At 39.2% G+C, this 25,043-nt stretch overlaps 1 protein-coding gene across 3 annotated transcripts in view; it reads right to left on the bottom strand.

The window, feature by feature from the left end:
* The window catches only part of ZNF770 (zinc finger protein 770), a 9,000-nt gene extending 8,451 nt beyond the window's left edge, over positions 1-549 (bottom strand). The window contains exon 1 of one of the 3 annotated variants that reach the window (XM_027638021.1): positions 421-549. The gene's annotated coding sequence lies outside the window, so the exon portion shown is untranslated. Of the gene's footprint in view, positions 1-353 lie in introns of all 3 variants that reach the window. The other 2 variants (XM_027638019.1, XM_027638022.1) reach the window with 2 other exon arrangements.
* Between the last annotated feature and the right edge of the window lie 24,494 nt (positions 550-25,043).

Below are 25,043 nucleotides of genomic sequence, written 5' to 3' on the forward strand. Positions count from 1 at the left end.
ACACACAGAGACACAGACTCACACACAGAGACACAGACTCACACACACACACACACACACACACACACAGACACACACAGACTCGCACACAGAGACACAGACACACACAGAGACACAGACTCACACACACACACACACACACACAGACTCGCACACAGACTCGCACACAGACTCGCACACAGAGACACAGACTCGCACACAGACACCCCGCGGGTGCTCTCCCGCGGCGCACAGCGGGTCCCTGCCGAGCCCCGGGCCCGCCCGGCCCCGCCGGGTCCCCCAGCGCGCAGTGACCCCCCGGCCCAGCCCCCCCGCGCTGCGCTGGCGGCCGCAATGCCGCGCCGGGGCCGCACCTGGGCCAGGGCCCCCGGCCTGCCGGCCGAGGGGAGGGCGGGGAGCGGAGGCGGAGAAGGGAGCGACCTGGAGAAGCAACCACAGCACCTTCACCGTCCTCATCCCTCCCGGGGTTGCTGCCACCTAAACTCTTCCCCCCGGATGGCACCGGGATAACGGGAAACCCGGTCCGGAGCTTTCCGTTCCCCCGCGCAATCCGGCCCCGCCTGCCGGCGCCCGGGCCCGGGGCTAGGGCGGGGGAAGCGCCCCAGGCTTCACTTCTGCCTAGGCAGAAAATGTCCCCTGGCTCTGCTGATGAATTATTAGTTGGTGGTGACACGTTATTCTCCACAAATAAGACACATTTCCTATTTCAGCATCCTAAAAGCAAGGAACAAATTCCCGGTGGTTGTGGGGTTGCAACTAAAGCAGAGTTATACCCTGTTGTGTGGTAAACATCATAAGGCCAAACCTAGTGGCTTAAAAGGCTTGGAAATGGTGCCTGGAAGGGAAGGGGGGAAAAGACACTTTCCAGGAAATCTAAAAGCACCTTCAATAACATATGCACACAAACGTATCAGTTTTGCTGCCTCTGCAGGAGAGAGGGATCAAACAAGCACAGGAGCTCATCAAGCACAGGGACAGACGGATGACCTGCAGTAGTCAGAGCTCCCTTGGTGGCTGCAGGTTACCTCCGAGATTGGCAGGCAAAGGGCTGAAGATATCCCAAAAATGACAGAAACTGTTTACGATTGGGTCCTGTATCTAGTTCTGGAGTCCCCAATACAACAAAGACATGGACCTGCTGGAGCAAGTCCAGAAGAGGCCACAAAAAGGGTCTAGGGTCTGATGTATCTCTCCTGTGAGGACAGACAGAGAGCTGGCGTTCAGCCTGGAGAAGAGAAAGCTCTAGGGAGACCGTATGGCAGCCTCCTTGTGCTTAAAGGAGGCTTATAAGACTTTCCAAGGCCCATAGCGGCAGGACAAGAAGCAACAGTTTTAAACTGGAAGATGGTTGATTTAGATCAGACATGAGGAATAAATATTTTACAAATGAGGGTGGTAATACTGGAACAGGTTGCCCAGAAGCTGTGGATGACCCATCCCTGGAAGTGTTCAAGGCTGGGCTGGATGGGGCTTTAAGCAACCTGGTCTAATGAAGGATGTCCCTGTCCACAGCAAGGGATTGGACTAGATAGGCTTTAAAGGTCCCTGCCAACCCAAATCACCCTATGATTCTGTGATTGTGCCAGCCAGCTCACTCATACTTTTCTTTTAGCTGTCCTTTTACAGAGATTCCATCTGACTCCTAGCAGGAGGAACAGAAGAGGGCAAAACAGACGAAAAATCAAAGATGTAAATCAGTAAAGATTTAAAGAGTCTCCAGTAACTTGTATTATCTTTCTGCTGTGTGTGTTAAACTCTCTCTTCCATTCCTACTGAGAATTCAAGAGGCAATCATGAATGCTAAGTGAACTCCAAGCAACTACTATATATATTAAAAAATAATTGCTTACTCATGAATTTTGTATACATCAATGAAAGAGAAGTTGGCAGCATTTACAGGCCTAAGGATAATTTTTCAGGCCCTGGTATCTCTGCAGAACTGTCCTTGAGATGGAATTTTTTGTTATCTAGAAACAAATGTCTGTAAATCACTACTTCTTAGCTTAGGAATGTTAGAAATCAACTCAGTCTTATCACCAGTGATGTAGATAACATTTGACCTAGTTTGCAACACATAAGCCAAGTTTTAACACTACAGAACAAAATTTATTTCCATTTAACCTTAAATGCTCAAGCAAGCATCTTAGATAGCACTGATCATTACTTTAATAGCACACAGTCATGTATTAACCTCACTGAAAGACAGCCAAGTCTTGTGGTTAAAATGGGGATTGGAACAGCCTAGAGCTGAAAGCTTGGAAACACTATATGACCACAGGCAAGCCACTTAACCTTCTAGATGTCAACCATAAAAAGTGCATAATATTTGACACATACATCTCATAAAGCTATTCAGAAATATTGTTAATCATTTAACAATTGTAGATCACCTGATTATATATCTTTTTAAAACATATTTTTCATTTTAAAATAGATCCAGCCTTAGCAACCTGTTCATGGTCTGAAGCAAGTACACAAGCAGCTGAGTTCTGCTTGCACCCAATAAAAAACTAATGTAGCAGATCCACAGCTAGTGTAGAGTGTTGTAGCTCTCTTGATTTTAATAAAGTTCTAGCAATGCATAACAGGTGAGGATCTTATTGTGTATTTCTGGAAGTTAGCAGAAAGTGTGATCAGAAAATACTTAATTCAGTCGCAGCCCAGTTATAACAAAACAGGTGAATTCATTCAATGTGTTTTTGTAGAAAACACTGCAAACACACAGAATAGATTATATATTTTTATGATGCCAAAGAACATGTTAAATAGGTAGGGTTTGTAGGAAATAATGTTGCAATTTTGTAACAACAATGCAAGACCTCCTAAGACAGGAAAGCAGATTTTTTTTTTAAAAAAATCTAAACTTGTTTCAGTCATTCATTTATGCCTTCTTCTCATATCTTGGTTTTGGATATGTCTTTTTGTAACCTGACTGTGCTTATTATCCTGTCCCACTTCAGCAAGTCATTCGGATTTACTCAGTGCCCTTTCCACTATCTGGATGTCCTGCTAAACTGTAGGTAGATACGTGCTAGGATCTTGATGACCTGTTAATCTAGGTACTATGGATACAGGACATTCTTGTAACCGTTCTCTAGCTGTTTTTTATTTCTGATGCTTCCACACCCAGGTGTTGCCATTCATTCTTCATGCACACTTGTAATAACAGTTTTCTACATGCTGAGAATATGTAGAATATGAAGAATGAGCATGCTTTGGTATTATCCTTGTTTTACTTAGCTAGATTAGGTTATATTTAACAAATAATAAACCAAGAGCATGTTGAAACAATCTGCATGATCATTGTCTAACTTGGCACTTGAGAAGTTATACAGAATTAGCTTAAGTGATAGCTGTAGTGTTAATGGGAAATTCTTTTTTTATTATTTTTTCTCCAAAGAAAATAAAATGTAAAAAATAAAAAATAAAAGAATTCCTTAAAGAAAAATTCCACAATACAATAGTTTCACTAGTTAGTACTGAATTTCAAGATTCTGGAATGCTGCATTGTTCCTTCATTTGTGAAAGAAAATGTTATATAAGACTATAAGCTATGTAACTCTTTTACCTTATTATTCTAAATGCATATTGCTCCACTTCTTGTAGAAGGCATGCTGTCTGGAGTAGGTATTAGCATCTTGGTTTTAATGTTAACAAAAAATGAGTGATTACTCTTTTTGTGGGTATATGCTATAGTATATTGATATGGAAAACCAGACCCCTCATTACAATATATTTCAATTCTCTTTAATATTTAGGAAGTATAGGATTTTGCCTTAAAATATTGTTAATATGCCTCTGCAAGCTGACAGTTGGCAATTCAATTACATGAGTTGCAGGGACAGTCTGTGAGTTTTAACTGCAACACATTATTATTAATAATCTTGTGTCTGCTTTTGTAAGGTGCTCCCTATTTTAAACATGTGCTGTACATGCAATGTGTTACAGCGATTTCCATGGTGTTATTTTTATTGTATCATAGGCTAGGTAGACACATAACACAATATATAACTTGCTAATGTGTCAATTAATGCCACCTCAGGTCTGCAGTAAATTGCAAAGACTTTTAAAACTGTGAATATGCATTTCATGTTAGTCTTAGGTTCCTTCCTTTTTCTCTTGTCCTATTTTCTGCTTTATTTTTTTCCTAAATAGTCCATCTTAAAGCCCTCTGGTGCATAACAATGAATTGCCTTGAGGGGAGATGGTCGTTTAATGAATCTCAGAAATATGTATTCTACATGTGCAAGCATCATATTTTATTTGATAAAGCACTGTGTGGCAAGAGCCCCATAAAGTGTCTCTGTCTGCTCAAAACAGAAAGCAACTTTTAATGATGTTTTTGAGAAAAATAAACTTTATTCAAGAAGACTTACAAAAAGCTAGGAAAAAAAAGAGAATTTTTAAAAAAATGGTGAAATTTTGAAGGCAACACATTTAGTTCTATGAAATTTAAGAATAATTATATTTCAATACCTTTAAGATACAGTTGTGCCTAACTGCACTTTCGTTAACTTTTTAGCTTTGTCTAGTAACATATTTTGCTTTGTTTAGCAGTATATTTCAAAATAAATTTCTTATCTGGTATAATGCATTTGAAACAGATACAGAAACCAGTGTATTTAGATGTTCATTTATTGAGTAAAAACCCCACAGATTGCTGGCTCACAGCTCTTAATCTCTAGAATCCCTTAAGAATCCCTGCTTTGAAATTAGTTGCAGGCTCTATCAATTATATCTGTTTAAATGGACAAACTTAATTACTACAGAAGAGCAATTGATTTTTAAATTACCACTGATTGCACAGGGGGTATCTCAATGGGAAGACAGGTACATGCACTCTTTCAAATGGAATCAATGTATTAATTAATCTACAGATTGACATACTCCATAGAAAGTACCCCTTCTCTTCATCTCCTTCCTCTAGATTCATTTGTTTCAATTTAAAGGAAATTTCTGGTGATATAGAAATGAAAAATTCAAATGCAATATAAAATTCCACATGCTGTGTATAATATGTGAGTTTTGTGTTTCTGACTTTGCATATCCAGTGCCATTTGCTAGCTTAGGTGGCCTCTGAGAGATAAAGTATTCCTTACAACACTGAAACATTAAATTGTGCAATATAATTCCAAGGTATATATGTGCATGCAGGAGCTGAAAATGATTTTTTATAAAATGGAAATGGATGCCTTTCATGGAACCAGTAAAATGAACATAAAAAAACCCCAAACCTGGAGAAAACAAACATGTCCTCAGTACTGTGTCCACTGCTGGGCTCCCCAGTACGAGAGAGAGCTTGACATCTTGGAGTGAGTCCAGCAAAAAAACACTAAGATGATTAAGTAGCATCTGCTCTGTGAGAAGAAGCTCAGAGAGCTGTGACTGTTTAGCCTCAGAAGGAGAAGGCTTAGTGATGATCTTACCAATGTGTATAAATGCATAATGGCAGGGGGAAAGAAGTTGGAGCTGGACTCCTCTCAGTGGTTACCACTGCAAGGACAAGAGGCAAGAGGCACAGAGTGAAAAACAGGACATTTCACCTATCCATGAAAAAAACCCACAACTTTTTTGCTTTGACAATGGAAAAACACTGGAAGAGGTTGCCCAGAGAAGTTGTGGGGTCTCCATCGTTGGAGATTTTAGGGACAAAATTATATGCAGTTGGAGCTGATGAAGGTTTGAAACATCAAACAATTATTGTTTGTTAATTGAAAGGTCTAACAATTAAACTGGCTTATAGTTCTGTGGGACCTTAGCTTCAGTTAAGGAGAAACAACTGAGCTGGGAACAGAATAGTCAAAATTACTGCTGCAGATCAGTTTCTGTGTCACTCCCTGGGAAACAAGTGTCAATAAGAACATTTGGAGCCAGTTATTCCTGGATGTGGTAGACAATACTGAATGATTACTGAATCTGTTATAGCTGATTCTATTTTAGAACTGATTTACATTTGATTTTTGCAAGTGATACATGCACCAAAGGACAGCTGATCATAAAAACAACGTTTTAAGTGATCACATGCAGATTACATTTTGGTTAGATATAGGGTTAATAGAAGTTGGTCTTTAGATTTATTATTTCAAAAGAAAGTATGAGCTTCAAGAAAATACAAGAACTAATTAAATCAAATAGTGGTCAGCAAGGAAAGCTAAATGTCAGTGATGGGAAGTATAGTTGTGAGACAAGATTTGCCAAAAGTCAAACATTATTAGTCTTAAAAATATATAGCAAAAGGTTCTTAATCTACATAAATTTAAGAGAACAGTAAGTGACAACCCTGTGCACAGAAGATGAAGGAGCAATGGAGGATAAACTATACAGGGTTCAAAATGCATTGGAATATTTTGCCTCAGTTTTCAGTATGGATCACAAGGTAGGTGAAGGGGGAGGGGGACTGAGAATCTGAAGTAGCAGCAAAACTTGTAAGTCTTGATGTGAGACGATTAGGAAAACTGTTTGTTTATTTTTGCCCTCTGTCAGTGGGAAGCCATTCCCCCTTCTCCCATCACTACAGGTCCTTGTCCAAAATCCCTCTGCAGCTCTCTGGGAGCCCCTCTAGGCACTGGAAGGGGCTCTAAGGCCTCTCTGGTACCTTCTCTTCTCCAGGCTGAGCAATCTCAATTGTCCCAGCCTGTCCCCAGAGCAGAGGGGCTCCAACATTCAGAACACCTTTGTGGCCTGTGTTTTTGTCTGAGTGGATCATAGGATTCCTCTCAGTTCCACTCAATGTTTACCGAGCCATGTCTTCATTCATATCTTCAGAATCTTTGTTTCAGTGTCACAGCACAGCTTCAGTTATTTGTAAACAGGTCTATCTATATTAATCTTCAGTGTTTTCTCCAGGCCAACTATCAGTACCTTGAAAATGGCACTGTTTAGGAGAAAGGGAAAAAAACCCAGAAAAATGACAGAATGAAGCAAGAGAAGTTACAGGAACTAGCTAGTTTCACTCCTGGTCTGAAACTGTATCCTTTTCTGGTAAGGGTCCAACAGTGCATGATATCATAAATCCTGCAATACGTGCAGTACACAACAGAGCAGTATGATGTATGACCATTGTATTCAGCATCTTTTTTAAAACACTGTAGTGCAGCAAAATCACAGCAATGCAAAGGAAAGATATTTATGGGCATCTGGGCATACATGCATACGTACGGGCACAGCAGGCTGAGAGCTGGTGTTACAAATCATTTAACCCTCAGAAAAAAACTGGCAAATTTCAAATGTGTACATAATCCTAGAAGGGCCTAAAACTAAAAATTTAGGATACTGTTTTGATGCATTCAAGTCAAACAAAGGACTTTTTTCTAAACCGTCTCACAGAATGAAATTATGTTATTTCTAGTCTAAGTGGTGCAGTTTCTCATGAGGTTCATTTCAAGCACGAGAGGGATGTACAAAGAAAATGTTTACTGCAACACAACTTGCTCGATTACTTCAGCATCACAGTCAGCAACATTTATAAAAACATACAACACTGAACACTGTGTAATGTATTTTATTCTTAAAACCTACCAAATACATATGCAAACAACATCAGTTGATCCTCAATCACATATCTTTTGTTTCCTCTGCATCTTCTTCTATACTTTGTTGATAGAACTTTTCAGGTATCATTATCCCCAAGAACATTCCAGTTACATACTGAAAAGAAAAATTAAATAAAAAGAAACATCATATGTTGCCAAATATTCCCAGCTATGTAATCATAGATTCCTTTAAAAAAGAAAGAGGTTAAGTACCACATTAGTTTGCTTGCTGAGGATTATGGAATTATAATGATTATATTAGGGGTTTTTTTTTAATAAATTTAATTGCATTTTCTTACATATTATAAGGTCACCAAAATTTGTGCAATGCTTGCATAAATGGAACTGGTCAAGAACTGCTTGATAAAACCACCTTTTTATCAGAAAATGCTCATTTACTAAAAATATTTTTTGAGCCATCTATCAGTTTTAACACAACTTTTTTTTTGGTGAAGTTATCTCATGTCAAGCATGTTTTTCCTGATTGAAACTGGAAAGTGAGATTGCCCCTCTTCCTGAACAAACAAATAGCTAAGGCGTTCTTAGGGGGTGTGGAAACTCCCAGTTCACTTCTCTGCTCTGAATTTGGCAAAACTGGAATTTAAACCCATGTGTATGTATGTGATGTGTGCCTGAGGCATGAAGCTGCTCAGTGTTGTTGTTTACTAGTTAAAAGAAAACAGCTCAGAGTTAGCCTACTTTGCTGTAGAAGCAGAGATTTCCCGAGATCTGCCCAGCTCTAGATGCACATAGCAGCTGTTGTCAGCATAAATTAAACTACCGTAGTCCTATAAAATATTGTGCCATGTTTACACAGGTACAAATGATCCCACATAATGTGAAGTAGCAGAAAGGCCTCCTCTGGAAGGAGTCAAACTTGCTTCAGATGTGCACTACATATAGTCAGATCTAAGAAACCAGAGGGGTGATTTAATGTCATTGAGAGGGTTCAAAGTATACATCAACAATCTTGTAATGTCTGAATATATGCTCAACATAAAAACTGCAATTGAAAATCAGTTGCAGGGGAATTCATTGGCAATACTGGCTTGAAACTTTTACATCAGACATATTAAACCTCTTCCTCATTTCAAAATAGAAAGTGCATAAGCTAAGATGTGTCAGTGGGCCATGTCTTGTGCTGTGCTCAGACATCCTGCGATTGTGTTTATGCCTATGAAGTAGATGATGAATGTGCTTTTAGTCTTAATGATGAATCTGATGCCTTATGGTTAATGAGGAAGATTCAGGTAAAGCATCTGGAACTTCTGTCTGTAAGGGAACCCTTATCTATAGCAACTGATCAGAGTGAGGATGGGCATTTCAGAATACTGAAATGGTTTCTAGGGCGGCTTCTTATGGTAAACACTGAGATGATGAAGACCACAGCAGAAGACCTAATTCTTCTTAATTTTCTTCTCTTTGTTTTTCCCTTTTCTCCTTGTTTCTAGAGAAGATTTATTTTCAGGGCGAGCCATCCATAAACATTTTTCTAGTTTTGGGGGCCATATTTGCTGTTTTCTTCATAGGATAAATTAGTCAATCCACCTTCTCATGGAAAAGGAAAAAAATAAAAAAAAAATTAAAAAATTAAAAATAAAAAAAATTAATTTAAAAGCAAATGTTAGTTGATTTCAATTTATCAATTTTGATTGGAAATTCAAGTAGGACAAATGTGAGGAAGATCAAACTGTCTATTTTCATTGTATGTTTGAACTTTAGGGAACATCATTTAGTAATGAAGAAGTCAAACTTCTCCTGTACCTAAAATATAGTCTTCTCAGGATTAGATTTCAGTTAGGTTATAGCAACATAAACATATCAAGACTCCATACAAACTCCCTTTCAACATATGACTAGTAAAGGACATGATGAAAACAGTGTCCCGAGAATTTTGAAAACCTCTGGCATAAATACTTCAGTTAAAAATAGAGATATAGTGGGAAGTGTGGGGAACTTAGGAAACCACTTGAGGTTAATATTCAAACAGAGAACATGAAAGATTAGTCTGAAATTAAAGGCACTTTTCATATCTGTGGTATAAATGAAGCAATGAAAACAGTTGACGAACATGTCACTCACTTTTTAGACATGTCACAGCTGTCCATGTACTCACCACATCACCCTGTTAAATTTTTAGAGTTTTTAATATGAATATCAATCCTTCTTTTCATAAATGTAACCCATAAATGCCAGAAATCCCTCAGGAGTTTTCTTAGACTTTATTTAATGCCCCACAAGAAAGGATGTAAAAGAGACCTTTCTTTTGTAAAGTGATCCTATAATTCTGTTCAATATCCATCATTTTCAAGGCCAAGTAATCATATTTAATGGATCCTAAATTACTTTCTGTCAGGCAAGGATTCCCTTGATAATATTAACCAGTACAGAGGGCTGACACTTGGAGGCCTGAAACTAAGAGGGTTTTTTTATTGCAAGCAGCTTACAAGTACTTAGGGGTGGTGCTCACTAGCCCTGGAGTAGGCAAGGGTCAGTGTTTCCATTTTGATCTGTGCTTTCAATGGATTTTAGCTTGGCTATAAATAGTCAAATTGGTTTCTCCCTAGGGTGACCTGCAAAGGATTTTTATCCATTGCTGTGTTTGTCTTCTATTTTTTCCTCTCCTTTTTTTTTTGAGGGAGTGTGTGTGTGTATTACGGGTTTCTTATGGCATTTAAAGATATTGCCTGAGAGCAGTAAGAGCAGGATTCTCTCTAAGGAAAACAGAGCCAGGAGCCAAGACAGGTTACCCAAGACAGGTGCAGGGCTGTGAATGCACTAAGGTCCAGTCCCATAATGCCCAAAGTAGAGCACAGCAAGTCTGGTTATAACAATGAGGGTCAGCCAACAGTCCAAGGGTTGCCAGACAAATCTGTAGTGGTGAGAGTCTAAGCTATGAAGTCAAGTCAATGGGTCAGGATCAGGTCTGGATCAGTGGCGTAAATGGCCAGGTATGGGCAGGGACCCTTGGTAAGGACCATGGGAAAGGGCAGGGGATTGAAAGCAGCTTTGGACGAGGAGGGTTCAACTATCCCCCTTCTCACAATTCTTTCTCGTGCAACTCTTTTCTCAATACTCTAATCCAAGATTATGCAGCTGCACCATGTCTGTGTTGACATCAGAACAGACAGTTAAATCCCTTGGAGCAGGGGTGTGAGGCTGCTCTCAGGCTACTAGGCGTTTTTTCCTACCTCAAATTTTGTTACCTTTTTCATATTAATTTGCTTTTTCTGCTGAAACATTTAAGATAAGCAGCATCATATCTAGTCTTTCATCTTGAGTAACAGTTTGGGTAGAGAGGAGGTTGCTGTGCTGTGCAAGAGGTAGCTGAGAAGGAATCCACTCTAAGAAGTGTTTAGAATTTTATCTAGACGGCTTTCACTAATTCAGAAATTATGGCATTGGTATTTCAACAATGAAACTCTTTTCCCAAGTATTCAGTAGGCATTTCAGTTCAGAAAATATTTAATAAAAGCTACTTAAAATAACCAGTCAAACATTATCAAAACACTTTCCATCTCAATTTTTTTCAGTAGAGAATGGTGCTGAAGATTTCAGGATATGAAGATTGGAGTTGTATGGCCTGGACTTGGTTTGATAATAAGTACATGATTTTCTGTGGTGCCAAATGAAAAATAATGTATTCATTATCTCTATTGTACAATAGGCTCCAGTAGTAATGAAGAGGGGATCTGCTCTCCATTACTGGAATTAAGGACCAATAATGGGATACACTGAAAACTTAGTGTTACCAATCTATTTCTAAGGATCTGAGTGATATTTCTCAGTTTGTTTGTAAAAGATTTCTTTTTCATTATGAATCAGTCATTTAAGGGATAATCTTGCTCCCATTTGTAATTGGTTACAAAGGTGGGGAAACCCTGGGGTTTCCCTATGGAAAATATCATTCATCTCCCACATATAAATGGTTTCATGGTCTAGTACAGAGAAGATATGACTGTCAGACTTTCTCCGTGCTTCAGTTTATTTCTGCAAAATGGAGAGATTAAATACTTTCTTGATCAGAAAAATGCTTTAAAATAAAATTTTCTATTACTTGCGCAGTGCTGAAACACCACAATACTTGGTGTTGCATCATGTCTATGAACAAACATTCTGATATCTGGAGAAAATACAATAGCTTCTGTCAATTAACCTAGAGTCACATTCTACAGACATAGCTATGGGTGGTGGTACTAGGTCTCAAGTCAAGGAATTTACAATACTTCTGCATTCAAAGCTTTGTCTGCATCATTTCTGTAACAAAATAGACAATAAAGATCCTTCCCATCTGCCAAATATCAGTCACATTTTATCAGAAGTTTCACCTTCCATTTTTCTTTTTTATTTTCTGCTAGTTTGTACTCTTAATCAAGCTTCCACCCTTGTTTCTGATAACTGCTTTACACAGATCGTACAAAATTATCAAAACTATACAGGTATCTCTGGGAATCTAGTCACCAATGGAAAAAGTCTTTGCCATCATCCCAAACTACTGTATTTAGGTGCAGAAAATATTGTTCCACAAAAAAAATGTTATTTCACAGAAATCTTTTTTTCTTTTGTTGAGACTGAGAGCTTTCCCAATATTCTTCTAGAGTGGAGAGTTTGGAACAGTGATGTGAACTTTATGCAGCAGTCTATGAATCTGGGCATAACAATGAAAATAACCTTTCACAGTGTCAAATGAAACACAATGAAGAGAATCTGTGTATCTAGAAATTTATCCAACTATTTTTTCCAAGTATTCAGGTAGAAACAAATACTTCTATTTATTGGATTACATGAAAGACTGAAAGCAATTAACTTCTTTAAAAAGATTTTTGATAAAAGTAGGAGAGGATGGTAGGATCAGTTGTGAAAGCAGCTGAAGGAAGCACTATGAATTTGGATGGTCATAGCAGATGAAGAGGAAGAAAATGGAGTTGAGCAACACCAATATATCCCACAAGCAACCTAGGTTTCCTTAGAGTCAGGACAAACAAGGCAATCACTGACACCAGGGAAGCATGTCAAAAATTTTCAATAAAATAACTTTTCTTGATATGTGTTTGTTCCCTAAAGATTTACATGAATTCTTCTGGAGGTGATGATATAGTGTATAGGCCTTGGGTGGGAAAGACATTAAAATCTGTGGGGTTTTTTGTGTTTTTCTTTTTGTTTGTTTTTCATTACTTTTGTTGTTGTTGGGGGGGTTTTTATTATTTTATTTTTATTTAGAGTGAGTAGGGACTAATACTCTGTGCTGAATGCAAAAGGCAGAAAATGTATATCTGACTTGGATACCTTAGGCCAATGCTCTAGCCAGCAGGAAATGGGCTTCTTTATGAGAATTTCAGCACCATTAAGGTTTTGAAAAGTCTTTTACTAATTCAAAATGGAAAGAAGAACAAGTGTAAAAAACTGCTACAGTAAAAGGAATTATTGCTATCTATTTAACTATACCTCCTTCAACCCTGCTTTTACCACTTCTGGCACTTTAAAGCAAAATCCATTTCATACACATTTTCTAGAAGAAAATCAATATGAAACTCTAATCGGAGCTATAAGTAGTTGTTACACTAAGAAAAAAAGTTTGATACACTGAACTGCTCAACCAAATAAATAATTTAGATAAGTGAGTCAATGGTGCTGAAAAGTAAGTCTTCATTAATGGACGTCACTGAGAGAGCAAAGAAAGCAAAATGAATCATCAGTCCACTGCCTTTAATAATATGATTAAAGAAAGAAGGTACTGAATTATTAAGAACAGTGGAGATGGAAAAGAAAAAGAGCAAAACCCATAAAGGGTACCAGTTTGCAAAATGATGATGAACTGGATACTCTTGCTATTCTGAAGGGGTTTGTTTCTCTTTTAATTTTATAAGTCTGAGAGCTGATGATTACTTAGGCCTCGATTCTCTACCTAGCAAAATCATAGGCATCTCTTTCCCCTCCATTTCATATAAATTGATGATTTATGTAATTTGCATATAAAAGTGGATTAGCAACCGAATCTGGAAGAGGCCCTTGGAGTAGTTTAAAATCAAGTCCTGTTCCTTCAGAGCTTAATAGCAAAACTCAAACACGTCCTAATGAAAACAGAAACAACCTCCAGGATTTTGAAGCTGAGACAGGAGAAATAAAAATGAATACACAATATTTAATTCCACGAGAGAGGAATATTTTAGTATGATTGTAGTATGCTGTGAATCCACCTTCCAAATAATTCCATGAAACCAATTCCCTCAGACACCTGGCATTGCTTCAAGAAAGGCTAGCTTTACTGCCCCTTTTTATTTGACTATTCAGCTGTGTATTGCTCTTCATATACAAGCTTATATATACCCTTAAATGGGACATAAAATTCAAAGATTTCTTGTAGCTGGTCTGGCTTTTCTCTCACAAATGATCCAAGTCAGCTCTCTGGATATAGAATCCCTAAGTAATTATACATTTGGATTTAGTTTTAGATTTGCAACTCTTCAAAAGAATATTGTAAAAAGCTGAGGTAAGTCCCTGTCCATGACATCTGTGCATAAAGATTTGCTCAGATTCACTTGGTTATCTAAGTAGGTGCTTTTTACATGCCATTAAAGCATGATGAAAGTGTATGCTGGGGATTCTATATTTTAATTTGATTTGATCAGTTGTTAACTTTTATTCCTTCTGAATTGGACATTCTAATAGCAAGGATAACCTCATTTGGTGTATTAAAGAGACCTCTGTTATCGTTATATAAATTCCACTGTGCAAAAGACATAGATTTAATTTATTTTTAATTTTTATTATTTTTTTATTTTATTTTTTCTCATAAATTTACCTTGTTAAATTTACATTTACATGGTAGACTTTTCTGCCTAACCATGTAGCTATAATGCCATAACCCCTGTCCTTACCCCTCTTCCAACTGCCCCATCTTTTGAGATTTTTTTCCATTTCATTGTGCTATATTGTGTCTAAATTGGATTGTCATCTGTCCTAGGAAGAACAGAGAGAATTCTGTATGGGTTTAGTACTATAAAAGTAATAATAACTGCACTTTGATCCCACTCATAAAAACTCCTGTATCCCCCTGCCCTATATTGAAAGCATGTATTATAAATAGTCTGGAGAAACTACAGACACTGATTGCAAACAGAAATAAAGAATACGGTCACCAGCAGATGTGTTCAATGTATGACCAGCACAGCATCTCTTTCACCTTATATGTTCATACCTGGGAGAGTAGCTCTTCTCACCAAGTATTTATTAAAGTTCTAACAGCTTGGGTTTCCCATAGTTGATACTCAATCATAATGTTTCGTCTATAATGTTTGATTTAAAAAACCAACCACCTTTGCATAACCTTACTGGGCTTACTTGACCTAGTGGGCTCTCTCTAATAATGGTTTTTACTTTCAGTCTGTCTACAGTGGGAAAAATGAGATTCTGTGTCATATGGATTCAGCTTTCTTCATTTTAATCAGATGCCCATCAAATGCAGACAAGATATAACAAGTATTCGTGACAATAAGGCAACGATATAAGACCTGAATTACTTTAGCAATTCCAAATGCTCTTTGGAAAACAGGGATACAAATGAAATCATAATTGAGGCCTGATTCTTCACATCTGTATTACTGACCATTCTAGAAAATAGCTTGCAAGGATGTGAGTGTGAATGGATGCCTTTGTGTGTGTGTTGAGGATGAGGAAGTATTAATCTGTTGTAAAAATTTTCTTTTTCCTTTAAGAAAAAGCTGACATATAGAAAACTACATGGAAACCTATGCAGAAAAAAGAGGAAAACCGATATTAGACTGTTATTAAACAAAGCCTTACAATGTCATTAGTCTTGCAATGCAGAATGTAATTTTCATGTTATATTTTCCTAAATCAAGATTTTCAAAATCAGTATTACTTTGTGATGTAAATAGACTTGTACAAAGGAAGACAAAGACTATCCACTGTGAGACTATTCTGTGCCACCTGTGACCCTTCCTGTCTTTCTCACTGCAGACTAGATATTAATGCTGTACTTTAATTATACGAGACTGCTTAAATCACATCAAGTCCTCCTCAGGAGAATGTTAAACAAACAGAGAAACCGTTAACATTTATCAGCACACACACTGGCAGAAACAGTCTCAGAGATTTTGAATAAATCACAAAGCTGTTTCCATCTCCTCATTTTTTTTTTTTAATCATCATCATAGCTAGGCTTTGCAAACGAAGATTTGGGAAAGGTTCTATCCACATTTGTTACAAGCACGCTGGTGTCTAATAAGGTCAATGCGAGATAGACATGTCTGGTTGCAAAAGGCACAGCAGAAGGACTCCTTAGGTGGTATATTCTGCAAGACACGATTCTTTCTGCTTTGTCTTTTCTCCTCAAGAGTGATCCTGCGTGCGTTCTCAAAGGAAACAGCAGCGTTATAGATGGTGTGTCTCCAGGCCTCCCGACTGGAGGCCAGATAGACCAGTTATGTCTTAAGTGATCAGTAGTAAAAAATTTATAAATGCCAGATTAATAACAGGAATTACATGTTCCAGTAAAACTCCACAATGTGATCAATTTGACACTCATTATTTATAAATATTTTATAATTTTATATTTAGTCACTATGTAAGACAATAGTAGTTAAGCTGTGTCTGTTTCAGACAAAACTGAAAGACTTTGGAGCTATTCCATCATCCAATATTATAGTAATTTTCATCCTTTGTCTCAAATGTCTAAATTGTCCAGTCATGCCATGCAACAATATTTTCTCAAATGTGTATCAACTCTTGTGGAGACCTGTTAATTTATATCCTACATATTAAAGTGCCTTTCCAGAGGGAGGAAGTTGGAAAGGGCTGAAGGGGAAAAGAATCTTGTTCAAATGTTTCACAATTCACTCCAAATCTACTTAGGTGCTGAGTTCCTACTGCTTGGTACATTTTACTTCACCTTTGATCGAGTTACTCCATGGTTACTCCAAGCTGTCAGGCAGCTGTCACTTCCTCTAAGAACCCATGCAGATCATGCCTGGTGGGGCTGCTGCAATATAGAAATCACAGGTTTTGAGTTGGGGGGGGGCTGCATGCTATCGTAAACTAATTTAAATCCCTCCCTCAACATCCCTTTGCTCTGTGTAAGACAGCAACAGTTATAAGTCTCTATTCCTTCTTCTTAGAATAAAGCTTTTATGATTTCTAAAAAAATACTGTTAAAGCTTGATGTCAGAAAAAACAACACATAATCAGTCTGAAGTATTTTCTGAGCATCCATTATATCTTGCTAACAAGGCACTCCAAAACCACTTAATGATTTATGCATTGTTCAAAACTTGAAGGAAGTCAAAAGTCATGGCAATCCACACAATGGTGTCCTAGAACTGTGTGAAACTTTGAGTAAGTAGTAGTTATTTTGTGGTGTCTTCTGAGCCTATTTTTCAACCCTACCTAGGGTTCAGAGCACAATGGAAACAGTTCCAGTTTCCTGAAATCAGGCAGCTGTAGATCAAACCCTCTACATATATCAGAGCTTTACAGGGAAATTGCTGGTAGGTCACTGATATGCAAAGCTAACCTTTAATTGTGTTCAAAAGTTTCAGGATCATTTAATTGTAATTCTACTGGGAAAGGTGGATGGAAATGCGAAATAAAGAGTCTATGGGCCTGATTCATGAAAAAGTTACAGACCATTTACATAGCAAAGGAATGTCCCATTACGTAGCAAAGCGCCTATGTGATTTATTAAATTCTTTTTCCTTGTGTAATCGGTTAACTGCACTTGAAAGGTATAGATTCCAGAGATGAGAGCAAAAGGCTGAAGAAAATGAGGTAGAGCATTGTAACTTGCTCAAGATTTGTGCCCAGTAGACAGACAAAAAGATAAGTGTGGTGAACATAGAAAACACTTTTGAGACAGTAGCCTGTCTTCAAAGTGCTCATTGACAACAAGCTCATGAGTGCTCAAAGTTCTCTTCCATGCAGGAACAGGAAGTACTGCTATACTGGAGCCTGGAAAATTACACTGTGTTAGGGTTTGTTTGTTTTGATTGTGGTGTTTTTGTAGTAACCTCTTACATTAACAACTTGTGAATAGCACAATTGTAATGCTGAACTCCACAGTCAAAGGAAGATCCGTCAAAGCTAAACACTCAGTATGACTGCAAACATTTTCTCCTAGGTACTGTTCTTTTTTCAGCATCTTTGTCAGCCATGAAAGCACATATGTCAGGCAGTATCACCAAGGGGTAGAAATTTCCCGTCTTTTTGTGCAAATCTATTAGCAATGGCCTGTAGGGGGCTAATAATAATTTGCTTATTTTGCTCTGTCTATATTCAAACTGGAACTGTTATCTGTGGCCCCCCAAAATGCTTGTTGACTGTGCCTTACAGGTCAGGGATCAGGATCAGAGATTAGCATTGATCAGGAAGGGATAGTTTAATTTTTGATATGAGGAGGACTTCCTACCAATAGCTTCTAAGTGGAGATTGCAGTAAACAAGCGCATGTAATGAGAAGATTGAAGAGTGGAATCAAGAATATTCTCTTAATATGCAAAGTGGGACCCTGTAGTTAGTTACCATTCACTAGCATTTTAAGTGGGAATTTCCTTACTCACATTACAGACAAAATTGTTTAATATCACATTAGGTAAAATGTTCTCTCTATCACAAGGCAGGTTATGAGCAGACAAGCCATTGAAGAATAGGGGTGGATATCAGACCTTATCAAAATGTATGTGAGACTAGAACTTCTTTTAACTATCCATGAGCGAAAACTCAGATAGCTAAGGAAAATGTAGACAAGTTGGCCAAAGAAAATGTAAGAGAGAAGGGAAAAGGAAAGGGAGAATTAGAAATGCAAAAAGTTATTTGATAAATAGATATCAAAGAAAAATGAGTCTGGAATGTTTCTTTATTTGAAAAGAAAGGAAAATGGAAGTTTTCTAGGAAAACAGGAAGTCACAGAGAAGGAAAGAGAGAAAGAATGCAAAAATCTTCCAGCATCTCTTACATCATTGCTGAACTCTAAAACTACATGAGCTGGAAAGGCAAGATAGTCAGCCAGTATGGAGAAGAACAGAAACTTGTATCAATCTATATTACCATGGGTTGTGCTGGAGCCCAGATGGATAGGACAAACTGAATGAACTCTGTGTGGCCTGGAGGGATGTGTAGGACAATCAAATCAGGATGTCATGCCATATGTTACAGAGATTGAACAAGTATGTGTGGAAAAATATGAAAGAATGAACTGAGGTGCATGGGTTGAGCTGGCATAGAGGTAGAATGAATTTCTGCGCATATCAAACAAATGATTTCATTGTTTTTATGATTTAGTAGATGAAAAAGGAGCATTTTTTACCATTGTTTTGCTTAGCAACAGCAACAAAGAAGAGTACTCAGCTGGGACTGTCAATTGCTCAGGCTCATTAAAATATTAACAGAGAACAAAGTAGAGCTCTGAGCATGCAGAGCTGCCAAAATCAGGTTCCAAATACGCAGGTAAGGAGTGCTGATAGTTTTTCCTCCTTTTTCTTTTCTCTTTTACCCCTTATTGTCATCAGTCTTCAAGTAGACTGCTTCCTATGTTAGTTTTCTCTAGCTACTTTTCTTGTGTCTCAAGAGGCCTAGGGCACCACGTCCCAAGGCTTCTTCAGCAAATAGTACAGATTAATGTCCATCCCAGAAGACCTGTTATAACAGGTTTCTTTTCCTCAGGTCCTTCTGTAGTCAGAACAATGCAAAAGTTCCCCTGCCTACCATGACAGCCTGATTTATGTGAGAGGAATAGTAGGACCAAAATTGACAAGATAAATGAAGGGTCTGAAGATATTGTAGCTTGTTGGATTGCCAGAATACATTGCTTAAGGTGCAATTTGAGTAATTTCAAGACATTTTGACTGACTTTATGAAATTCTGTTAGTGTTGCTATGGTGGGTTGACCCTGGCCAGCACCTACATGGCTGCTTGCTCATTTCCTCCCTCTCCCCAGTGGGATGGCAGAGAAAGAACAAAAGTGAGAAAACTCGTGGATTGAGGTAAAAACAAATTTAATAGGTGAAGGAAAGAGATGTGATGTCCAGTGATGCACAGGCAATCATTCACCACCTCTCACATGCAGACTGATGTTGTCAAATCAGGAGACACCTTGGAAGATAATCTCCCCTTCTACCTCAGTTCTTATTGCTGACCATGGTACCATATGGTATGGACCATCCCTTTGGCCACTTCAGGTCAGCTGCCCTGATGGTTCCCTCCCAGCTTCCTGCCTACCCCCAGCCAACTTGCTGGGGGCACAGAGTAGGAAAAAGAGAAAGCACTGTTTAGCAATAGCCAAAACACTGGTGTGTTACCAACACTGTTTTAGCCACAAAGTCAAAAAAGCAGCTATAATTGACTATATTGATAGCTACAAAGAAAGTAACCCCCAGATAATCCCAGTCAGACCCAGAACAGTAGCTATGGTGGACGTAATTGTGAGTATAACTGGTGCCTCTAAAAAAGAGAACAAAATGAAAGACTGGAAATACTGATTTTAAAATGTGGCTGCTTTCATTTCACAGTGTAGTGCATTCTCTCATATACAACTCTCATTGCCTACCCCCACCTATAAGGTGAGAAAGACTAAAGGCTTTGACAAGGTAAAAAAAGTAGTTTTCTGCATTTTCCATTTTTCTTTTATTGCTCCTTTTTAATTTAGTTACCATGGCTGCTTCTCCTCTTCTTCCCACAGCCTCATTTTCCTATTTCTCTCTGGTACATTCTCTTCTTCAAGTTACCCATAACCAGTAAACCAGTAGGTTTCACCATGGCTCTCCTGCAGCTTTGGAGCCAGTGCATTCCCTTCTGTTCATGTCATACACAAAGGATGAATGCTCCATTACTTTGGAGAGCCAGAATTTCTCTAAAATCATATGCTCAACTTCTACCCCCAGAAGTATATACTTTAAGCACCCACCAGTTTAATACTTTCCAGTATCCTAAAAAATACAAGGCATAGTCTTTTAGAAAATACTACTGATGTCTTCAACCCTTTATTTTTTGTGCTGATGCAAACTATGCTGCTCACTGGCATTCACTTTGGCCCCACTTGATCAAAGTGTATAAGCATACCTCTAAACATCTCACTCATATTAGGAAAGCATATGTTAAGTGTCTCACTGAATTGGACTTTGGATAGCAATTTTAATGTACTTCAGGGAATGAATTCTTACTATTAGATCAGTATTAAAACAGGTTAGCCCAATGTCAGCACAGTAACTTTCAAGGAAAAAGATGCTTTCATAAGAAATAGGAATATCATTGACAGTTTGATACAGAGCAGCTCAGAAACATGAACAAGTGTGTGGGGGTTTTTTTGGGTGGGTTTTTTTTTTTGTTTGTTTGTTTTTTTTTTTGTACTGAGGAGATTGTACCTGAAATAGCAGGCTGAGGGAACAAGCACAGAAAGAGAATTCATGTGGGGTTTTTGTTCCTTGCATAATTAATCCATTCCTGAAAGGGAGCCCAAATGTTGAAATGCATTTAAAAAAACCTCAAAAACAAAACCAAAACCAAATAAAAAAGTAAATAGTCTTTCAATAGTACATATGGTTGGAAGTTTGGGGTTTTTCTATGAACACAGCTTTTCTGATGCTCTGCAATCATTGTCAAATGTTGATCAACAACATGATAAGCTCCTACCAATGTGACCTGCATTATCTCACTTTGTACTCACTAGAGCAATTGATAAGCTTTATTGGAGTGCTATTCACATCTGAGTTCCTGAGTTCACAGCTGTAGTGCAGCATATGTTTTTGTCCTTAGAGTGAAGGATTAAAATAGTTCATTTCTGCTATTTAGTCTAATTGTCATAAGTTATTTTCTGTTGTCCTTAAAGGCTTCCAGGAGAGTTGCTTGACATCAGCGACATGGAGAACCAAGATGGTAGCTCTGTAAATAAACTGTAAAAAGTATTTAGGCAAGCCCATCTGAGAAACATAATTTCTTTTGTGAACTGGAAAGTGACGATACAAAGATGAGTAGTGATTTTGATGGTTAAGATGGACAACAGGATATTTCTTTGGATTCTAGTTCTCACAGTGCACTAACCCAAACCCATGGCCTGACTTAGAGCCAAAAGAGATATGTCAACACGTGTCACTTTTAGGAAATTTTAGCTCACATACCTAGGACAACATCACAGATTTTCCCTGAGCCCTGGCGTTCCTTAGCACATCTGCAGGGGAACAAAATAAAGTCATTTGGGGGAAGGAGAGCCTAAAGACTCTTCTTATAGCTATAGTAAGCTGTGCTTTAGCTGCTTTTATCAAAGAGCAATTCTGAGTACATACATCACATGTGCTGAGATGGAGGTGAAATATTTTCTGTTTTGTGCCCCCTCCTGCATCACTGACTGTTGCTCCACCTCCATAGGTGTAGAAGCTGGTACTCATTAACATCAGCAACGCTAAGCACGCAAGACTGGATGGACTGATGAACCAGAAACTTAATTATGATCAATAGTTACAGTATGCCAACAGCTAATACTGATTCAAAACTCTCCTGCAAATTTTACTTGCATTTTAAATGCATTTGGTTATGGTTGCTCCGTATTCCAGTGAATTGTATTGCACAAAGTAAGAGAGGAGAGCACTATTTCTTCTCAGGGTAGGGTTTTGTGGCAGGTCCAGCCTGGCTTATATGTTTGATCTGAGGAGGGTATTCAGGACTGTGACTTCTGAATGGCACCTGAGCTGAGAGTGAGGCATCTGAGTCCTTCAGTCTTTCCTGCCAGCTGGCTTGGTATGTACCTACTCAATATCCTGTGAAATTGATATAGCTGATTTAAGGAATGCACTCTTGGGATCGGTGTCTCACAACGGGTTTTATGAATAAATCAGGTATGTAATCTAGGTCTTTGGATTCTACTAGATGACAAGGCACCTTTCAGTTAGATACTGTTCTTTTATCTGCTTTCCATCTGTACAGTGCAGCATCCTTGCTCCTGCAGCTGGGACCAACGTGACCTGAGAGAACAGTTCCTGCCACAGCTGTTAGGACAACCATGTTGTAACGCTTTGGCAGAATGGAGTGGTACAACAAGGATACTCATACTGAGGTGGCAACTTGAGGTAGTTGTCTTGCTTTCAACCCTTTTGATCTGAGGTGATCTTTGTCCATGGCTAACAAACCGCAAGAGTGTTTGCCAGCACAGGATCCTCAGTAGGATAACCTGTTGATGACTCTTTTTAGACCCTGCCTTCTTCCTATTTGTTTGTGTGCTGGGCACTTTCAAATTTCAGCTGCTAATTTAGTCTGGAACTAACAGAGAAGATGACATAGGTAGGGTAAATGCTAGCCACAGCCTCTGTTGCCTGCACTTCTTGGAGCTGTATTTCTCCCATAGGAAGGGAGGCCATGAAATAAATACCTGCAATGTGGTTCTGCAGCACTCTGCCTGTCAGTTCTGCTTTAAATACTCTATTTATCAGGCCTGGAGACTCGAACGATGCCTATTCTGGAATATCAGTGACCACTAGGACAATCTACTGTCGTTTGCACTGCTTCTAAGTCCTTCCCCCTGGGAAGTGTCCCCTTCCTAAGTGGTGTGGTTCTCAGTGCAGAGATGACTGCCCAGGTCCAGCCCTGGCCCCCTGTGCAGCATCAAAATGCGCCAGTACAAAAGCATCTCTAGCAGCCTGCTGTTTTCAAATACTTTGCAAGTGCCAACTCAGAAAATGCTGGGTTTTGGTGGAAAGAAAACAGCTGTTTATTTTATTTTATTTAAGCGATGGTGTGGATTTTAATTCAGCAAAGACATGAAGTATGTTGGTAAATTGTGAGTGTGTGTAGGTGGGTGTGTTGGTGGGTGTAGGGAGCATATGGAAGAACTGCAGCATGAGAAAGCAGCTGACAGAAGGGGTTTGCAAAGTCTACGGCAGAGCAGACTTCTTTTCGTTCATTTTAACTCTCTTTTTGACAACCATTCATGGTGCAACCACGTCCTCTCCCTCCTAGTTGATGCATTATACTCCCTTTTCTCTATATTTGCTGTGAATGCAATTCTTGTATTTATAGTTGCAAGACCGAAAGATGAACACAGACTTTAAAAAACCCAAACAAACAAACCCACAACTCAGTTTGCAAAGCAGCAAACTGTACGGTAAGGGGGGTATGTGTGTGGTGGGGGTGTGTGTTTGCTGTCCATGACACTTCATGCATCAATCGGGAACCATACTTGTTACGGTTAATCACTAACCATAGTTACTGTGCCCCGTTTTTGCACAACAGCAGAGTGACAGCACAACTCCAAGCCTTCGGGCACTCTCCGTAAGGGACGGCGGATCCCCCTCGTCCCTGCCCCCGCTGTGCCCCTCCTCGGAACCCGCGGGCGCTGCCCGGCCCTGCGGCGGCGCGCGGGCGGCCCCGTGCTGTAGCGCGGCGGGAGCGGGCGGGGGCAGCATTGCCCGCGAAATGGCGGCGCCGCCGGGGCCGGGCGGGAGGGGGCGGCGGGCGGCGAGGGAGGGATGCGGAGGGGGAAGAAGAAAGAAATCCCCTTTTCTCTGCCCCTTCGCAGTCTTGCCGAGGCTTGCTCTGCGGCGTGCTCGCACGCGGCTATACCGCATTTCTCTTTCGGGGGAGATTGTGAGTTTAAAAAATGAGGGGAGCTGCAGCACCTGGTGTTCGCTGCGGCGTCAGTGACACCTCTGCCTGGGAACAGTGACAAAGGCTTCGAGCGGGCTTTTAAGTTGTAAAGCGTATAACCAGTAACATACTTACCAAAGCCCGAGATCTTACATGAAAATCAGGCCCTGAGTTGGCTGCTCAGTGCTTGAAAGCGGGCAGACCAGACCGGGCTGGAACAGCTGCTTCAGCTGGAAGAGACCTACGAGGACAGTCCAACTCCTTGACTCCTTCAGGGCTGACCAAAAGTTAAACCATGTTATTAAGGAAGTTGTCCAGTTTTCTCTTAGACACTCACACGCTTGGCACAACCACCACCTCTCTAGGGAGGCTGTTCTGGTGTTTGACCATTGAAAAATCAGTTCCTTTTTGAATAGCCATGCAAAGGCTCATATTTTTTTGGAGAGGCTTTGCGCTTCAACATTCAGCATAAGCAGGGTGGCATTCTTTATGCAGTTCCTTTAAAACCATACCTCACATGAGTAAAGAAGAGAAGGAATAACAAGGATTTCTCTAGCACCTTTTGCACTAGATTGACTTTGTATTTTATTTGTATGGTCTGGTCTGGTAAACTTTGGAAATCTTAGTTCAAGCTACCAGATCATAAAACATTACCTTCCCAAGAAACATTTTGTTGAAGGTGCTTACATGACTTGGGAGCACAAATTCTACTCAGTGAAAATACAAATTATGTTCCCAATCCCTTTTGAAAGTTGTATGTGGGGCATGGTAAAGGCAACAGATGGTATTTCACTACTAAGTCACATTGTTGAGATGCAAGTAACACCTGAGTAAAATGTAAGACTTGTTCACCTTGCCTCAGATCTATGAAACTTTACAGTTTGTATTTCTAGATATACCTGATGCCAATGGGAGCAGCTGCAATTCT

The sequence above is a fragment of the Corapipo altera genome, unplaced genomic scaffold, assembly GCF_003945725.1.
Source record: "Corapipo altera isolate COAL_440 unplaced genomic scaffold, ASM394572v1 23, whole genome shotgun sequence".
Classification (NCBI taxonomy): Eukaryota; Metazoa; Chordata; class Aves; order Passeriformes; family Pipridae; genus Corapipo; species Corapipo altera.